Genomic DNA, 17,207 nt, shown 5'->3' with positions numbered 1-17,207 from the left:
AGTCATTATATCAGCTAAAACTCTCTCTCTCTCTCCTTATGTCTGATTCGGGCACTGACCGCAAGCTGCCAAAAGCATTTTTTCAGTTCATCTTCATAGCATCAGAGCCACGGTTTCAGCTCTTTGTTCGCAAGAACTGGAAGCAGGTAGTTTGCGAGTGAAGTCTTTACCCAAACTTACGGCTGCGCTTTATTCTGGGTATCTGCCAGCTGATAGCAGAGAGGTTGCTATGGAAACAGCCAGGACTTATCGTGGAGGAGGGGATTCGTTTTATCACCAAGAGTCAGGCTGGAAAGTGCAAATATCTTTAGTACAACCATCATATCTTTGTTTTGATTCTGCAGAAAAGAAGCTTGATTTATTTTAAAAAGTGTCCACCAGATACTTCTCACAAAACTCGCTAAAGTAATGTTCAGATCACATTTCAACACAATATCAAAATAATATTGCACATGAAGCATAAAGTCTGTATTTAGAGACCATTAGGATGACATAAAAATTTAGTATAGTGAGAGCTGATGAAAAAAAAATACAATTAGCAAATCTAAATTGAAAAAAAATATATATATGTTTTATAATTAATGAGTGTGTGTGTATAAAATGTAAAAAAATATTTCCACTAACAAAATTGGACCATTTAAACCAACAAAAAAGGCATTTTATCACCATAAAATTGCTAAATATTATTATTATTATTATTATTATTATTATTATTATTATTATTATGGTTAAATGAGACCTGTAAGCATTTTCGTTCACCCATTGACATGTTTTCCCAAATTCATTCCTGTCCAATTTTTATTTACTCCTACAGTAAATTAGTTGTTATTTTTACGGCTGTTCAAGATCAGTCGATACTAAACTATATCTAACCCCCCAAAAAAAGATGTACAGTAATTGTTAAAGTGATCTGTGTACTGTTTCTCTCTTCCTAAACTCTTGAATGTTTGTTTGCTGATAATATCAATGTGTACCCTTGCAAAAAATTAAAAGGCACAGAGCCAAGTTTTTAAGAATGAAAATACAAAAAAAATGCATTAAATCGAGAGAGAGAGAGAGAGAGAGAGAAAGAGAGAGAGAGAGAGAGAGAGAGAGAGAGAAGCTATCTGTCTGGTTAACTGCTTAATCCAAAGCTGATCTGTGGCTGGTTTTGCTCATGCTTTTCGATTATTCACCTGGTATGAAAAGTAAACAAGAGCTTGTTTTCAAAGGATTTCCTTCCATCTAATAAAATCAAAAAGATTTAACAATAGATGATACTAAAAGAATGAGAAAAGCTGAGAGAAACGGAAACAAACAAAAAAAAGATGCAAGCGGCATGATAAAAGGATGAATCAGAGCCAAATTAAACAGAATCATTCTAACATTTGTAAGATTAAAATCAGTTGAATGAGAACAACGGCAAAATGTACTTCTTCCTCAGATATTATTAATCATGTGTTGTTTGATTTTGACTGTGACCTCGGTTAAATCTGAAATCAAAGCTGGATTTATCTTTAAAGGAAAGGATTAAAAATGAAACGTTTGTCATCATTTACTCACCCTCATGTTGTTCCAAAGCCCATATGACTTTTCTTCTGTAAAACACAAAAAGGAGATTTTACGCCGTCAGTAACTTGGTGTGGCCCAGTGAAAGACCCTATTTTTCAACCTATCATAAAAATGAATGAGATCTGAGAAGATTATCAGTTGAATAACATCTTAAATGTGTGTCTGTTCCTCACACAAAGCTATCACATGACTTCAGAAGACTTGAAATATAGTGCACAAGCTGTATGGACTACTTTTATGTATAAATCTTCATCTGCACAATTGAGTTTTTTTTTTGCAGTGATGCCATAGAACCATTTCTGGTTCCTCAAAGAACCATTGCTCTTAGTGTGAAGAACATTTTCACAATCTGAGGAACATTTTTCACTACAAGAAACCTTCTGTGTAATGGAAAGGTTCTACTAATGTTAACGGTTCTTCATTGATGCTAATAAAGAGCCTTTATTTTAAAGAATGTACTTTTATTGTATGGCAAAGGACCTGCAACCTAAGTTTCACAGAAGAAATTCAGTTATATGGTTTTAAACATGAGAGCCGAGCAAGAATGACAGAATGTTCAGTTTGGAAGATCTGTTCCTTTTAATGTTCTTCTCTGTCTCAGATCTTCTGTAAGGTTTCTCTTTGCTGATGCTATGGTGTGTCACCTGCGAAATGAGATGACAAAAATATGGTGTTGTCTGTTAAAGTGTCAGCCGCACTGCTTGAGCCTCGGCTTTTGAGTTATTTCAGGATTAATTGATGCCTGAGTCTTCATTGCGTGAGGCACAAAGATAGATCTTGCATCCTCAAACTTTGACAGTTTTACAAGAAGTCCCTTTGGTCAGTGCTATATGGGTACCAGCACATGTCAGCATTGTGTCTGTGCACCTGTTACGCTGCCTACATCACGACAGGAATAACAGATCAAGCAAAATGACTCATGAAACATGCGGGCCGGGACTAGGTTTTCTTGATTTTCATTCCTAAAAACTATCCCAGGATGATGATAATGAAAATTTTGGTAAAGCGGAAGAGCTTAAAAGTGGTTTTAACACACATTAAATAGACATTTAGCACTTCTGTCTCAAACGACCCAGGTTGCTTGCTTAAGGATACAATGGCAATCGCTGATAGATTGTTCCTCAGTGGAATATTTATTTCTCTTCTGCTTTACAGAGTAAACTAGCAGTGTTTCCTAAAATAAAAAAACGACCAAGGCAACAAAATCCTGTGAAACCCTTTAGAGACTGTGATTTAGAGGCTCAGAGTCTCAGTTTGATCCCCAAACAACGAGAGCCATGAACCATCTCCATCATGCCCTTTGAGGGGCATGTGCTGAAACTGAAAAAGGGCACCCCCCCCCCCCCTTTTATATCAAGATTATTTAGTAAGCCAGCATAAAAGGAAGAAATGGTCACATCTTCATGACAAATTCAATAACACAAAATAATAGTCTCAAAAGCTTTAGATTTATTCACGATTAATAACAACCATAATAATAATATTAGATAATTAGATAATATAGATAAACAGGGTTTTAAGGGCTTCTTTAAACCTAATACAACAGCAACCTTCTGTGAGCCATGTATCTGGCAAAAAATTGACACTGTGGTGGACCAGGGATGTTGGTCTCTTGAAGGTCTCTTGTTCACTACACTTTCCCTAAAATAAGCCAGCAATGAAAAAATAAATAAAAATAGTGTGAAAAGTACAGTTGCAGTGAAAAGCATTTCTGAAGGATCACGTGACACTGAAGAGAACTGAACTGGAGTAATGATGCTGAAAATTCACCTTTGATCACAAAAATAAATTACATTTTAAAATATTCAAATAGAAAACAGTTATTTAAAATTGTAAAAATATTACACAATATTACTGATTTTGCTGTATTTTGGATCAAATAAATGAACCCTTGGAATGAATCATGAATTACATTCTGCATGATAAAATATAAAGATTTCAGTGATCTTCTGTAATTTTTCTTTTAGTTACTACTACATTACTGTAGTAAAACCATGTTTTACAACATTTTATACAGAGAGTATACAGAGAGTACCATAACATGATTAGCCTAAATGTTAATAAATTAAGTGTATCAGCAATCATAAATCAAAGAAGAAATTTCTTAGAAATATGTTACAGTGGTGGACGAAGTACACAAATCAAGTACTTGAGTAAAAGTACAGATACGTATGATAAAATATTACTCCAGTAAAAGTAAAAGTACTCCTTTTTCAATTTTACTCAAGTGAAAGTACAAAAGTACTAAATTTTTTATGTACTTAAGTAAAAAAGTACTGAAAGATAGATGTTTGCAATTTTATATATAGGCTAATTTAATTTTATATTAGCACTTTTTTTTATAGTCCTACTGCTCAAAATACCTGGGATTTTTTCCAAAATAACCACTATATGGAGTCAAGATATATTTTTGTTGTTGATATGGACTACGTTGATATGGACTACGACACCTACATATAGGTGGTTGAATAAAAATATAAAAAATAAGTTAGCACCAGCAAGCTTGTTAGCTAGACAGTTAGCATCAGCTAACAATATTTGCTTATTTTCAGTGCGGTTATGAATAACGTCCTTAATAACAATGGATGAAAAAGTTAGAGCGTTACTGATGATTAACGTTAAGTCTAGAGTGTGTCCACCTTTGTGTGTGGGTCCATGTACATGCTGAATCGACAGGTAAAAAAAGCCTCAAGTCCAAATATTCATTTATCACCAATTAACCGTTTGACAAACTTGCTTCGATGTCCAGATCTGAATAAAAAAAAATCTCAAACATGCTCCAATATCCCGATCAGAATCAACCGAGTCGCGAACAGGCTCCGAAGTGGCGACCTGAATCAACCGAGTCGCGAACAGTCTCCGTAGTCCCGATCTGAATCAACCGAGTCGCGAACAGGCTCCGAAGTGCCGATCTGAATCAACCGAGTCGCGAACAGGCTCCGAAGTCCCGATCTGAATCAACCGAGTCGCGAACAGGCTCCGAAGTCCCGATCTGAATCAACCGAGTCGCGAAAAGGCTCCGAAGTCCCGATCTGAATCAACCGAGTCGCGAACAGGCTCCGAAGTGCCGATCTGAATCAACCGAGTCGCGAACAGGCTCCGAAGTCCCGATCTGAATCAACCGAGTCGCAAACAGGCTCCGAAGTCCCGATCTGAATCAACCGAGTCGCGAACAGGCTCCGAAGTGCCGATCTGAATCAACCGAGTCGCGAACAGGCTCCGAAGTGCCGATCTGAATCAACCGAGTCGCGAACAGGCTCCGAAGTGCCGATCTGAATCAACCGAACAGGCTCCGAAGTGCCGATCTGAATCAACCGAGTCGCGAACAGGCTCCGAAGTGCCGATTTGAATCAACGGAGTCGCGAACAGGCTCCGAATTGCCGATCTGAAAACTTCGACCAAAGAATGTAAGAAATAACTCCATTTCCAAACTGTTAATATTACGGTTGCGGGGAATTTGGACAAGCATGAGTTATTTTATTTAATCTGTGTTAGTTTAAGGTTATTTTATTTTATTTTTTAACCTAATACACGGAGACGCTGATAGATGTGTCTGCTTTGCACTGGAGCATTTCAGTGGGCTTAAACAGTTCTCTCTTTACAGCGGATTTAGTTCCCAAACAACTGACAATTTTTACCTAAATATGATTTTCAGTTACAATAATTAATCCTAAATTTCGACATTAATAACTTACTTTTAGCAACATCAGACGCACGCACGATCACAAGATCTGCCTGTTCTTACTTCAGGAGACTCGCACTAAACGGTTCATTTGAATCAGTGAGTGGTCGACTCCAGAACAGCTGCAATCGGATCATTCTAATTCGTAAACGAATCGTTTAGTGCGATTCGCGATCTGAGTAAAGTTTATTTTGAAAAGACTCAGTTCATTCATGATGAATCAGACACCGCTTCTGCGTGTCGGAGCACGTGATATATTATAGGGAGTAACGATATGTTTTATGAAATGTAGTGAAGTTAAAAGTACGATCTTATGCTTTGGAATGTTGTGAAGTAAAAGTAAAAGTTACTCAAAATAAAACTACTCCAGTAAAGTTCAGATACTTGAAAAATGTAAGTACAGTAACGAAGTAAAGCTACTCCGTTACTGTCCACCACTGGTTATCTAGGTGACGAGGATCACTCGCTTTGTGTAAGTTCGAGTACGAAACAGCGCGGGGGCGCACCTGTTATGATTTTCCGATGGTAAAAACAAATTATATGTTGTTGTATTACTTATCAATATATCGTTTTTGACCAGTGAATGTGTGCAAATGTGATTTTTTTTTTCTGTCCGTCATTAAAACGGCGACGGCGCCTGCCGCTGCCGGCATCACATTACATTTTCATCTACAGGTTACAAACTAGTTTTTTTTTAGCTATATAGACGGAGCGCTCAGTTTTTCCTGTGGTAAAATGCATTTGGCCAAATTAGCATTTTATAAAAGATGAAATGCAACTGTATGCACAGGCTGTGTTGGCTATGACTAGATGGCAAATGCTAGCCCTCTCTCTCAGGCGACGTCCCACAAGTCTCAGTCAGTGAGTCAGTCAGACATCAAATAAATAAAAAATGAGCCTTTATAGACAGTGTTTAGTAGTACTTATTCAAACAACAAGATATTTATTTACCCTTCGCAAAACTTTGTTCAGCTCAGCTGGTGTCTACTGTGCGGCTGCTGTGGAACTTCAGTTGATTCAATGAATATAGAGGGGGCGGAGTTATCAGCTTATTGACCGCTTGATGATCGAATAAGATTTACACAAGCTCGTTTTAAGAACTTTAATTTGGTAAAACAGACAGACAGGCGTAAAGGGTGACCAATAGCATTGATAAAAAAAAAAAAAAAAAAAAAAAAAAGGCACTTCGGAGTGTAAGGGCAAAAAAGGGCATGTGCTCTGCACAGGTTGAGCCCTACCTGTGCACGTGCCTGATGCCCTTGAGCAAAGAACTTAACAGTCCCTGTAATGGAGATATTCATTCATGACGTCAATTTAGAGTTCAACATGGAAGGCTAATTCTAAATGGTTAGTCTCAGGAACTTAAAATAGGAGTTAAGATTAGTGTTTTTTGATTTATGGGTAAAATAAAGCCTGTGGATAATATGACTGGAAGAGATTTAACAAAGTAGTAAAAGTTGCTAAATAAAGTTCCTGACATTTACCTCTGTTCTGCACAATTTTGCAGCTGAAATCCAATCATTCCGAAATAAATCTGTGTAATTGGGAGCATAACATCAGGGTGAAAAAGATCCCCAAGCTGATTTAGCTCATGTTCAAGTTGGTTACGGAAGTTTGCCACACTGACCAACAGAAAGGAGCTTGGTTTGAAAGTGACTTCTGCTTTATACTTCTTTATGCTTGCATGTGACCCAGGATCTACATTGATAGTCTGATATTTCAAGCATAAAAATGTGCGCCCTTAAGTTCAAGATCCCTTACTGAGAAACCTGTTAGCAATACATAATGATTTAAAAATTTACATTTGACAAATTAAATGTCTAGATGTTTTTTTGTTTTTGTTTGTTTGTTTGTTTGTTTTTCTTTGGAGAACAAGATGTGAAAGTTTAAGTAATGTTAAACAATATAAATAAATCAATAACTTCTGTCAACCCATGGTTAAAATATGCTAATTATCAAAAGCTAATCTTTTGATTGCACCAATCCTTTACTGTGGAAATTTAGATTCTGTGTGTTTGCTACTTTTTTAAATCATCTTTTGAAAACCTAACACTGATTGGGGAAGTTGTGGCCTAATGGTTAGAGAGTTTGACTCTTAACCCTAAGGTTGTGGGTTTGAGTCTCAGGCCAGCAATACCACAACTGAGGTGCCCTTGAGCAAAGCACCGAAACCCCAACTTCTCCCTGGGTGCCGCAGCATAAATGGCTGCCCACTGCTCTGTGTGTGTGTTCACTGCTCTGTGTGTGTGCACTTTGGATGGGTTAAATGCAGAGCACAAATTCTGAGTATGGGTCACCATACTTGGCCGTATGTCACTTCAATTTCACTTGATTGTTTCTCACTTGTCAGCCCTAACAGGAAAACTTCAACAGTGTTGCTTTGATCAAGTCCTCATTAGTTACATTGGACCAGGGTCATGACAAGCTTTCAGGATTGGTGACTCAGCCTGAAGCTTGTGAGGTCCTGCAAGGCCATGTCATGGGCTCGCTGTCGATTTAGTTTAGCACTACCAAAGCTGTATCTCATCACTCCCACAACCCTAGTATTTCCTCACCCTTAGCCCACAGTCCAATCAAGGCCTCTCCCTCAACCCCATGCCCCCTCACCCCAGTTCAACCAGTCTTTCCACTTGAGCCTTGTGGTCCAGTCCAACTGTGATCAGTGTCTAAGCCATCCAATTATCCAGTGAGGAGAACAATGAGCTCAAAATAACAGTGAGCTAGAGATCGTATTCTCTGGCCTCTCTTACGTCAGGCTAGCCATGGCAACTAGCCGGCTCTACAGACATCAAACATTCCTTTTTATTAAGATCAAAGCTTCAGTCCTCCCAGAATATAATAATTTCTGTGTGACCTGTCAGGGAGCACTAGGAAACAAAGATTGGTGTGTAGCACACACATGGGTCATTTCATCATATGGATGGACACTGAAACACATGTTTGCAAAGGTAAACAAGCTCAGTCCAGTCCAGTCCAGTCCAGCTAAGCCTTTTGGTCTATTTTTGTTTATATATATATATATATATATATATATATATATATATATATATATATAGACTTGATTTTAATCTGTGTGTTGTTGTTGTCTCTGTACTACTGTATTCTGTCACCAAAACAAATTCTGTTCATGTGCAAACATACTTTGCAATAAAGCTCTTTCTGATTCTTAAAAATGGAGGATTATTTATCCCGGCAACTTAATTCAGCAATAAACATGCAAAAAAAAAAACAAAAAAAAAACTCATGAATAAATAAATAAATGTATTATGACACTTGCTTACAAAACTCTCCCTAGCAAATAAAAATGAAAGTAAAAAACATTAAATCTCTTTAATATCTCAACTGTTTCTTGTAGACATTAATTCTAATAAATAGAGACAGCTGAATAAGTTTCCTGAGAAAAAGACGCTGATGATCTCACGTCTCGTGTTGAGTGCCAAGTTACAGTCTGGAATAAAAAGTCTCAATATGAACTCTAACATTTCTCAGTAAATGTTCTGAGCTCCTCTACATTCATGTTATTGCTTTATACTCTTACTGTATGTCGTTATTGTCTCATTTGTGTCTATTTTTTCTTTCACCTAAGGAGTTTTTAGAGATGTTCCTGAGACAAAGTTGAAAGTTCAATCCGAAATTCCTCTCAAGCTATAAAAAAAAAAACAGTTATGCACAATAATACATTTTCCTCTGTGTCTCTCTAAGATACAGAACAGCATTTCAGCTCAAAGATCCGTCACACCAACACTTCTGCCAGGAATGTTTATGTCTGTTGGAAAGCAGTGTATGTAATTTTGTTTGTGAAGTGATGGATGGCATAAAGTGTGTGTGTGTGTGTGCGTGTGTGTGTGTGTGTGTGTGTGTGTGTGTGTGTGAGAGAGAGAGAGAGAGAGAGAGAGAGACCCCTCAGGGCACAGATGACAAATCAAATCTAATTCATCGTGTTTCTTGCCAGTGATTCTCTTTTCCCTACCACTGTGCACCTGTGTACTACACACACACTGTTCAGAAATGAGTTTCAAGTCGTCCACATGACAGAAAGATGTGAAATGCATGCGAGTGACCAATGACAGTTTGTAAAACCCAGAGGAGAATTCTTTTTTAGCTATTATTATTAATATTATTACTGTTATCATCTTTCTCAAATATGGAAGCTTGTTTCCACCGCAGGGTAAAAAAATAAAAATTAAGAAAACATTTAAAAGGTAATTATGACTTTTTATTCTGACCTTTTTCCTTTGAATTCTGAAATTACATCTTGCAATTCCTTTTTTTTTTTTTGGCATGGAATACAAATTATAAAAGGTAATTGTAACTTTTTAGTCGTACGTTTCAGACTTTATTATTGCAATATATCTGAGGTTGCTAAATCTATCACTGTGACTCATGCAATGAAGACTCAGGTATCAATTCATCCTGAAATAACCCAAACAGCAAGGCTCAAGCTGTGCTAAATGAACAATTATGATTTTTTTTTCTACTTCTTCTTTGAATTTATCTCACGGTTATTTTTCTTCCTCACATTTGCAAATTTATATCTCACAATCCTGACCTTTTTTTTTCAACAAAATTATAAGTGGAAAAAGTCTGAAATGTGAGATAAATTTTTTTTTTTTTCTAGGTCGTAACCTAGAAACAAACACAAGCTGCTTGATTATTCAGAAACGGGAGTCAATATTCCTGACTCGGCTCTGAATGTGATGAATTCCTTTCCTCTTTTGGATTTGACTGACATCTAGAACAAAAATGTCTCACAAGCGCTGTGTATAGAGATTCCGCTGGAGTCTTCCCCATAGAGAAGTAAATAAAATCTAAATAAAACCTCTATATGTTATAATAATATGCAGCGTCTTCAAAGATTCCCCTCAGCAATTCATCCTGATCTCAGCAGTGCATCTGCCAGATACATAATAATTCCCATTTGAGCCAACAGCCTTCAAATATGTTGAGCTTCTTGATTTAATGAAATGTTAGTTGATTCATGGTCCAGATGGAATCTGTGGTCTGTTTTCACATTTTCTGGGCTGATTTTAGGAGAACTTCAAAATGGAATTAAACCAGGGCTGAAAATATATATAATAACGATTTTCATATATACATATAATAGAAAGAGACAACTGAAATATAAAAAAATATATATTTTAATTTATAATTATAATTACTTTATATAATAAGAGTACAATTTATTCATATTAGAACAATTTAATAAATGATATATTAAAACAGAAATACACAATGAAATACTAGAAATAATATTATCATTTATATACTTTTACAAAAGTGGTAAACAATATATTTTAACACTTTATACTGTGCTATACATTTTAATATATTGGATATTAAAATTGACATATATAATGAGATATTAAAAATAGAAATGTTGTTTTATAATTCTATTTTATAATTGCATTTATTATTATTATTATTATTATTATTATGATTATTATTACCATTATTAACAATAATATCATTTTACATAAGTTCACAATATAACTGAAATAATTTTTTTTTTAATTATATTTCATAATTACATTCAATGTAATACTATTAATACTACTACTAATAAATAATAAGTAGAATTTTGTATAATATTATACATTTTAAAATACTAAATATATTTTTAATAGATATAATAATATTTAATAGATTTTAAAATGGATATAGACAATTAAATTTTGAAAAATAAACATTTTAAGTTATTTAATCATTTATTTATTCTACTTTTAATATTAAAAATGACTTGTAATATTTGCACTTGTAATATAAATCCACAGTATTACAAATGATCCATTCCAGGAAGCTGTCATACGATCCCAATGACATCTCTGAACAGTTTTGCTATTAGCAGTCTACAGGTCGCACCGAGGTTGGGATTCTTTGAAACTCCATTTGCTCTCCAGAGGCTTGCGGGACTCAATCCAGGCCACAAAAAGTGATCATAAGAGCAGTGGTGAAATCAGCCCAGGAAATGGGTAATTTAAAGCCTCATACTCTAGATTTAGAAATATATTTCATTGCCTCTGACAAGAAATGACTCAAAAAGTCATATTATGAATCATTAAGAAAAGCCTGGCCAAAACTGAAGCCAGAATACCAGGCGTATTGAATTTATCGGCACCAGACATAAGAGCGATTTTTACTGCCTATATGATTTGCAATACAACCTAATTTCTTATTCCAAACTTGGATGGGACTTATAACATTCAGATTAATTCCCAGAGGTCCACAAGATGACCTTTAACCTGTGTGTAAGTAATGAGCTGGTCACCTTATTCAACCATGACACCCTTCCCTCACCGTCTTGAGCCCACGGGTATTGATGTGTTTTGCTCTGTGTGTTTTCTGTGTTAAAGAAAAATCTATAATTGTTCGGGCACAGAGCAGAATTGATCCCGGCAGTGGCTTTTACACCCTGATTATATTACAGTCAATGAGCTCAAAAATTTCACTCGGTGGACTCAAAATGTGTTTTCTGATTTATTCATTGTCATTTAGTCAGAGGTTCAAATGTACTCTAATTTGTTTCATGGCGGCACTTTGATTTTTGTTTCTGCAAGTTAAATTACAGAAGTAGTTTTCTTTGTGGAGAGCTATCGTCTGTGTAATGAATTGTCAGATAAATAAATAGAGTGCAGTGCTAGAAAAGCTGCATAATTTTTACAGTCAAGCTACTCTTTTATACAAGCAGTTAGCTACAATATGAGCCACTAAGAGAAAGTTAAAGATTTGTCCAAAAACGACTAATAAACCAGAAAACTAGTCTAACATAAGTCTGAAAAATGATAATTATATGTGTGAACAATGATACTTCTAATAATAATAATGAATAAATATTTTATATGGTTTTATATAACAAGTATAAAATATTTTAAAACACTAAATATGTTTTATAACATTTTAATATATACAAATCGAACTGGACGATTAAATATAAAAAAAATATAACAAATAAGCATTAATATATTACTAAATACTTCACTGCAAAATGAAAAAGACTAAGACTTTAAAATAAGACAATTATAAGAAAGAAATAAAGAAAGAAAGAATCATTTACCTGCACTGCAATCTTGTAGCGTTTGGTTACATGTGTCTCAAAATTCCCTTGAAAGTATATATCACAGTTAAATAGTTAGATAGTTCACCCAAAAATGAAAATGTGATGTTTATCTGCTTACCCCCAGGGAATCCAAGATGTAGGTGACTTTGTTTCTTCAGTAGAACACAAACGGAGATTTTAACTCAAACTGGTGCAGTCTGTCAATCATATAATGGAAGTGGATGGGAATCACGGCTTTGAGAGTCAAAAACATACACAAACAAAACCAAATTAAACTCTACGGCTCGTGACAATACATTGATGTGTAAAGACATGAAACTATCGGTCTGTGCAAGAAACTGAACATATATATCGTATTTATATCGTATTTTACCTCTGATTCACGAAACAATTTTCAGCACTGGCGGCAAACTGCCAAAAGATTTCAGTGCACTATTATCAGCGAGATAATCACTGCAAAGGCAGGTTAGTCAAGTCAAGTCAAGTCAAGTCTGCTTTATTGTCAATTCTTCAACGTGTACAGTACATACATACAGAGAATTGAAATTGCGTTACTCACAGACACATTGTGCGTACAGATAACACTAACAGTAGAACATTAAATAAAATATAAAGTACAACTATACAAATAGGTCATGTAAGAAGATAGATAAGTAAAGCAGCACAAGGCACATGGCAGAGTGTAATCCAGTGAAGTAAACAGTGCAGATACAATGATTGTAGGGCAAAAGAGCTTATTCAGTCTAATAAAGTGTCAAAAATATCAGAGAGTAGTTATTTATTTAAACTGACAGAAGAGGTAGTTGAATGTGGTCAGATAACTGCTGGATGAGGTAGTGAGCAGACCAATGCTGCACAAAGTGTCTGGCGCAGGTCCCATTGTGTTAGTGGGGTGTGTTAGAGGGGTGCAGGTTGAGTTCGGCATTCTGACAGCCTGAAGAATGGAATTGTCCTTCAGTCTGCAGGTGACCTGTGAGGTGAAGACCACAGCAGGCAGAGGTCAAAGGTCATGAGCCATGACTCTCATGTGTGCACAGTGCAAAGAAAAAAGCAAAACACTTTGATAACACAATCACTGCAGCCTCGGCTCACTGTACACTACTAAAAATAAAGGTTGAAGGTCCAAAAAGAGCTTAAGAGTGGCTGGTTCTTTATAAAACCATCTGTTTTGATGGTTTAAAGAACCAAGAACTCTATACATCGACCTATAAAAGTAATATCTTTAAAAAAAAAATGAATCTCCAGATGAACCATACAGCTCAACTTAATAATGTTAAACTAGCAAATCACCCTCAAATCCATTGAAGAAAAGCAGAGGTCTTTGGTGAGCAACAGGGTTTCTGTCCAGAATGGTCCGTCTGATTTAATAGCTCAGACAATGTAAGTTGATCCTGCTTGTACAGTCTATCCTGAAAAAAAACAACATGAGAACTGATCAACAGAGCCATAAACCACAGAGAACCACAGAACAGACTAAAAATACGGCACAGATCCCCTCAAAACATCTGCTTTTTCTTATACGTTTGAACTAAAAAGTTTTATGATAGATAGAGGTTAACTTGTTTTATGATTTTGATTTTCTCACATATAACATGTTTCGGAAAATATATTTTTCATATAAAATATTTTTTTACATTTTTCACAATGAACTTATTTCACTTCAGTAATAATCTTCCAAAGAGGCCAAACTTGAATCTGTGATTCAAAGCATTTAAAATTTACAACAGTTTAAGTTGGAAATGTCATTTCATCAGGTCTATGCTAAAATAAAAAGTGGATAGCAAGAAATAAATGGATTATTACTGCATAAACATAGTTCAGTATGGAAGCCTGTTTCCACTTCTGAATAACACAAATAAATAAAGAATTGTGACTTTTCATCTCACAATTTCTGTCCTTGAATGACTGTTTTCGGCTCTGAGATCTCATTCCGTGGATTTGTTTTTGCCCAGGAATACATTTTTAAGCAAGTGCAGAAAACTTGGGTTTGTAAACATCATCGCTCCTCGTGGCTCCGACACTACACCTGTGATTTACAACCCAGTCCGGCTCTTCCGGCGGGTCACAGCTGAATTAATCTGCTTTGTTTGGAGCAGGATATCGTTTACTAAAACTCACAGCTCTTCCTCGAATGCTGGCCCTTGTGTCCTTTCATCGTGTGCTTATTGACTACCATATGCTCCTGTGTTCACCAATTTAATATCGTTTTGAAGGCAGGTGTGTGTGTGTGTGTGTGAGAGAGAGAGAACCTTACATCAATTCAGAGGCACTGAAAGTGTTTAAAATGACGTTGCAGAGGGATTTTATAGAATCTTAACTAGATTAACTGCAAAAAAGGCCCCCGTCACACACACTTTCAATGACACTCAGGGCATAAGAGTTATTCAGTCATTAATACTGGTCTGATCCTTTTACAGTGAAACCTGCTAGATGTGTTTGTGTGTGTGTGTGTGTGTGTGTGTGTGTGCATGTGTGTTTGAATAAAAGACGTAACCTTGTGTGATCCAAATACACAGAGGAGTGTCAAAGCAAATTAGATCATGGCCTAATGAGAAAAGGGAAACCCACACACACACACACACACACACACACACACACACACACACACACACACACAGGTTTGTTTGTCTGAGCATCTCTTTGAATCTCATTGCATTTAAATTAAGCTAAAATATAATATAAACACCTCAAATATTTTATATCAATTTCCTCTTATTAAATAGCAGTATATATGTAATATTAATATAATATTAATATTATTTAAAAAAATAATTACAATTAAAAAAAACTCATTTTCATTCATGCAGCAAACAAAATATTGTTTTTTAAGCACAAATCACTTTAATCTGTAAATTAATTACAATAAAAATACTTTTTAGGAGTAATATGATTTTATATATATATTTTATAATAGATTTTAATATATATATATATTTTTTTTTTTTTTTTTTTACAATACCCCCTCATTCTCACTGCTGTAGCAAACAAAAACTCAAATTTAACAGATAAGTAAAACATTTTAAAGCATCAATCACTGTATTCCTGTAAAATACATGTAATAAAAATGTAACTACTTTTTAAAATCAATATTTTATTTCTTTGTAATATTATAATATTATATTTTATGAAAATCAATCCCTCTTCATTCTCATTACTGTAAAGCAAACTGTTTTTAAGGCATTAATCACTGTATTTCAGTAATTTAACAGTAATAAACACTGTATTACAGTAATGATAATCTGATGAGAATAACAGAATTAAAAGAACATCTGAATGCTTTAGAAATGTTTATTTTATTTATGCAACATATATTATTTGTTTTCCCATTTTGATGCACAATATGACAATGAGATTCACTCCAAAATACCTTTAATTTCTGAACAACAGATCTATTTTTTTTCAATTTTTTTTTGTAATAATCATACAAACAATACCTGTATCTAATGCAGTGATATTCAGACATTTTAAGCATTACTTACACCCACACAAACACAAATGCACAAAACCTCAAAAACACATATTCCCGCACAACCTCTATCTCTCTCTCTCTCTCATTCAGTGGGTCTCTCACTGAGAGCTTTACTTTCCCCTCCCTCCTTTCTCACATTGTAGTCTTTCTCTCTCTCCTTCTCTCTTCAGTTGGAGCTCCTGGATTCACTGGTGAGGTCTTCAGCTCCGGCTCTTCTGTGATATTTGATAGACACATTCGGGACCTCGGCTGTATCAGGATGAGCTCCACATTAACGTCCACCCAGAGCACTGAAAAAGAGTTTGAGGAGCAATACAAGACAAACTGACACAGACACAGAGAGAGAGAAAGAGCGCAGGATAGAAGAGAAGGGATTTCTTTACCGAGAGGGATTCCCCACCCAGGGAAACGGAGGTGAGTGCCAGCTGCGGTTTATGATAAAGAAGGAAAGAAACTAGTATGTCCCTCACGAGTGGCTCTGTTCAGTGCTACTGGGAATGACGAGAGACTTTATTTGGGCTTGATGTGAGGCGGATCATTTCCATAAACTTAGAGGAGAGAGGTCGTGTGTTCAGTCTCACCTCTCTGTCGATCGCCAGGTGTCTTTCACTTCACTTTTGATTACGACGTTCAGATCTGATGAGAAAACAGAAGCATATAAGTGCGTATATCCAGAAAGAGAGATTCTGGTCAGTGTTTTCCATTTTACTAAAAAGTATAATGGCATCACCATGGTCCATGGCATTTTACTATGGTAATAGCATGTTTTTGGATACAATATCATGGAAATATCCTTCTTAGAAAAATAACTGTAGCAGTACCACGGTAAAGTAATGGTATTAGATGTTCAGAGGTGGGTAGTAACGAGTTACATTTACTTCGTTACATTTACTTGAGTAATTTTTCGGGGTAACTAATACTTTTCGGAGTATATTTAAAGATGGGTACTTTATACTCTTACTTGAGTAATTTTTTTGGGAAAAATCGGTACTTTTACTTCGTTACTGTGGGGGACGCCCCTCTCGTTACTTTATCTTAATGCAATAAATGCTTCAGTTAATTCCAAACGCGCCGTCTACTTTTCTCTGGGCAATGAGCGATGCCCATTCGCGAATGATTCATTCTTTTGAGTCAACTCTGTTCAAAGGCTTGATCAATCCAATTGGCAAACGAGTGAATTGGTTCATGAATCAGTTTGAATGACTCGTTCAGTTCCCTGCCGCACGCGCTGAGCTCTGAAGCGGTTCACTCAGAGTAACGTTTAAGATCATCAGCAGCGTTGAAAACGTGGCTATGGAACTGCACTGAATTGAAAGCAAATCTGCAAAGGCTATTATTTGCTTGTGATGGAGATCCTTGTTAGATGAACGCGTGTGCTGTCTACTGTTTAACAGGTAATAACTTGGGCTACATTCGATTACAGTACACGATACCACTGTGACATTAGTTTG

At 35.7% G+C, this 17,207-nt stretch overlaps 1 protein-coding gene and 1 long non-coding RNA gene across 2 annotated transcripts in view; one reads left to right on the top strand and one right to left on the bottom strand.

The window, feature by feature from the left end:
* Nucleotides 1-12,941: 12,941 nt before the first annotated feature.
* LOC113066548 (uncharacterized) lies at nt 12,942-16,026 on the bottom strand. Its single transcript, XR_003279184.1, has 3 exons — nt 15,893-16,026; nt 13,578-13,696; nt 12,942-13,257 (listed from the first exon to the last, which is right to left on the bottom strand). It is a non-coding gene; the product is annotated as an uncharacterized LOC113066548 (long non-coding RNA).
* LOC113066547 (protein shisa-like-1a) overlaps nt 15,610-17,207 on the top strand; it is a 27,013-nt gene continuing 25,415 nt past the window's right edge. The window contains exon 1 of the mRNA XM_026238438.1: nt 15,610-16,170. The gene's annotated coding sequence lies outside the window, so the exon portion shown is untranslated. The remainder of the gene's footprint in view (nt 16,171-17,207) is intronic.

Source organism: Carassius auratus, chromosome 50 (genome assembly GCF_003368295.1).
Source record: "Carassius auratus strain Wakin chromosome 50, ASM336829v1, whole genome shotgun sequence".
Lineage (NCBI taxonomy): Eukaryota > Metazoa > Chordata > Actinopteri > Cypriniformes > Cyprinidae > Carassius > Carassius auratus.
The sequence above is the reverse complement of the archived record's forward strand: the minus strand, read 5'-3'. Positions and strand labels throughout refer to the sequence as shown.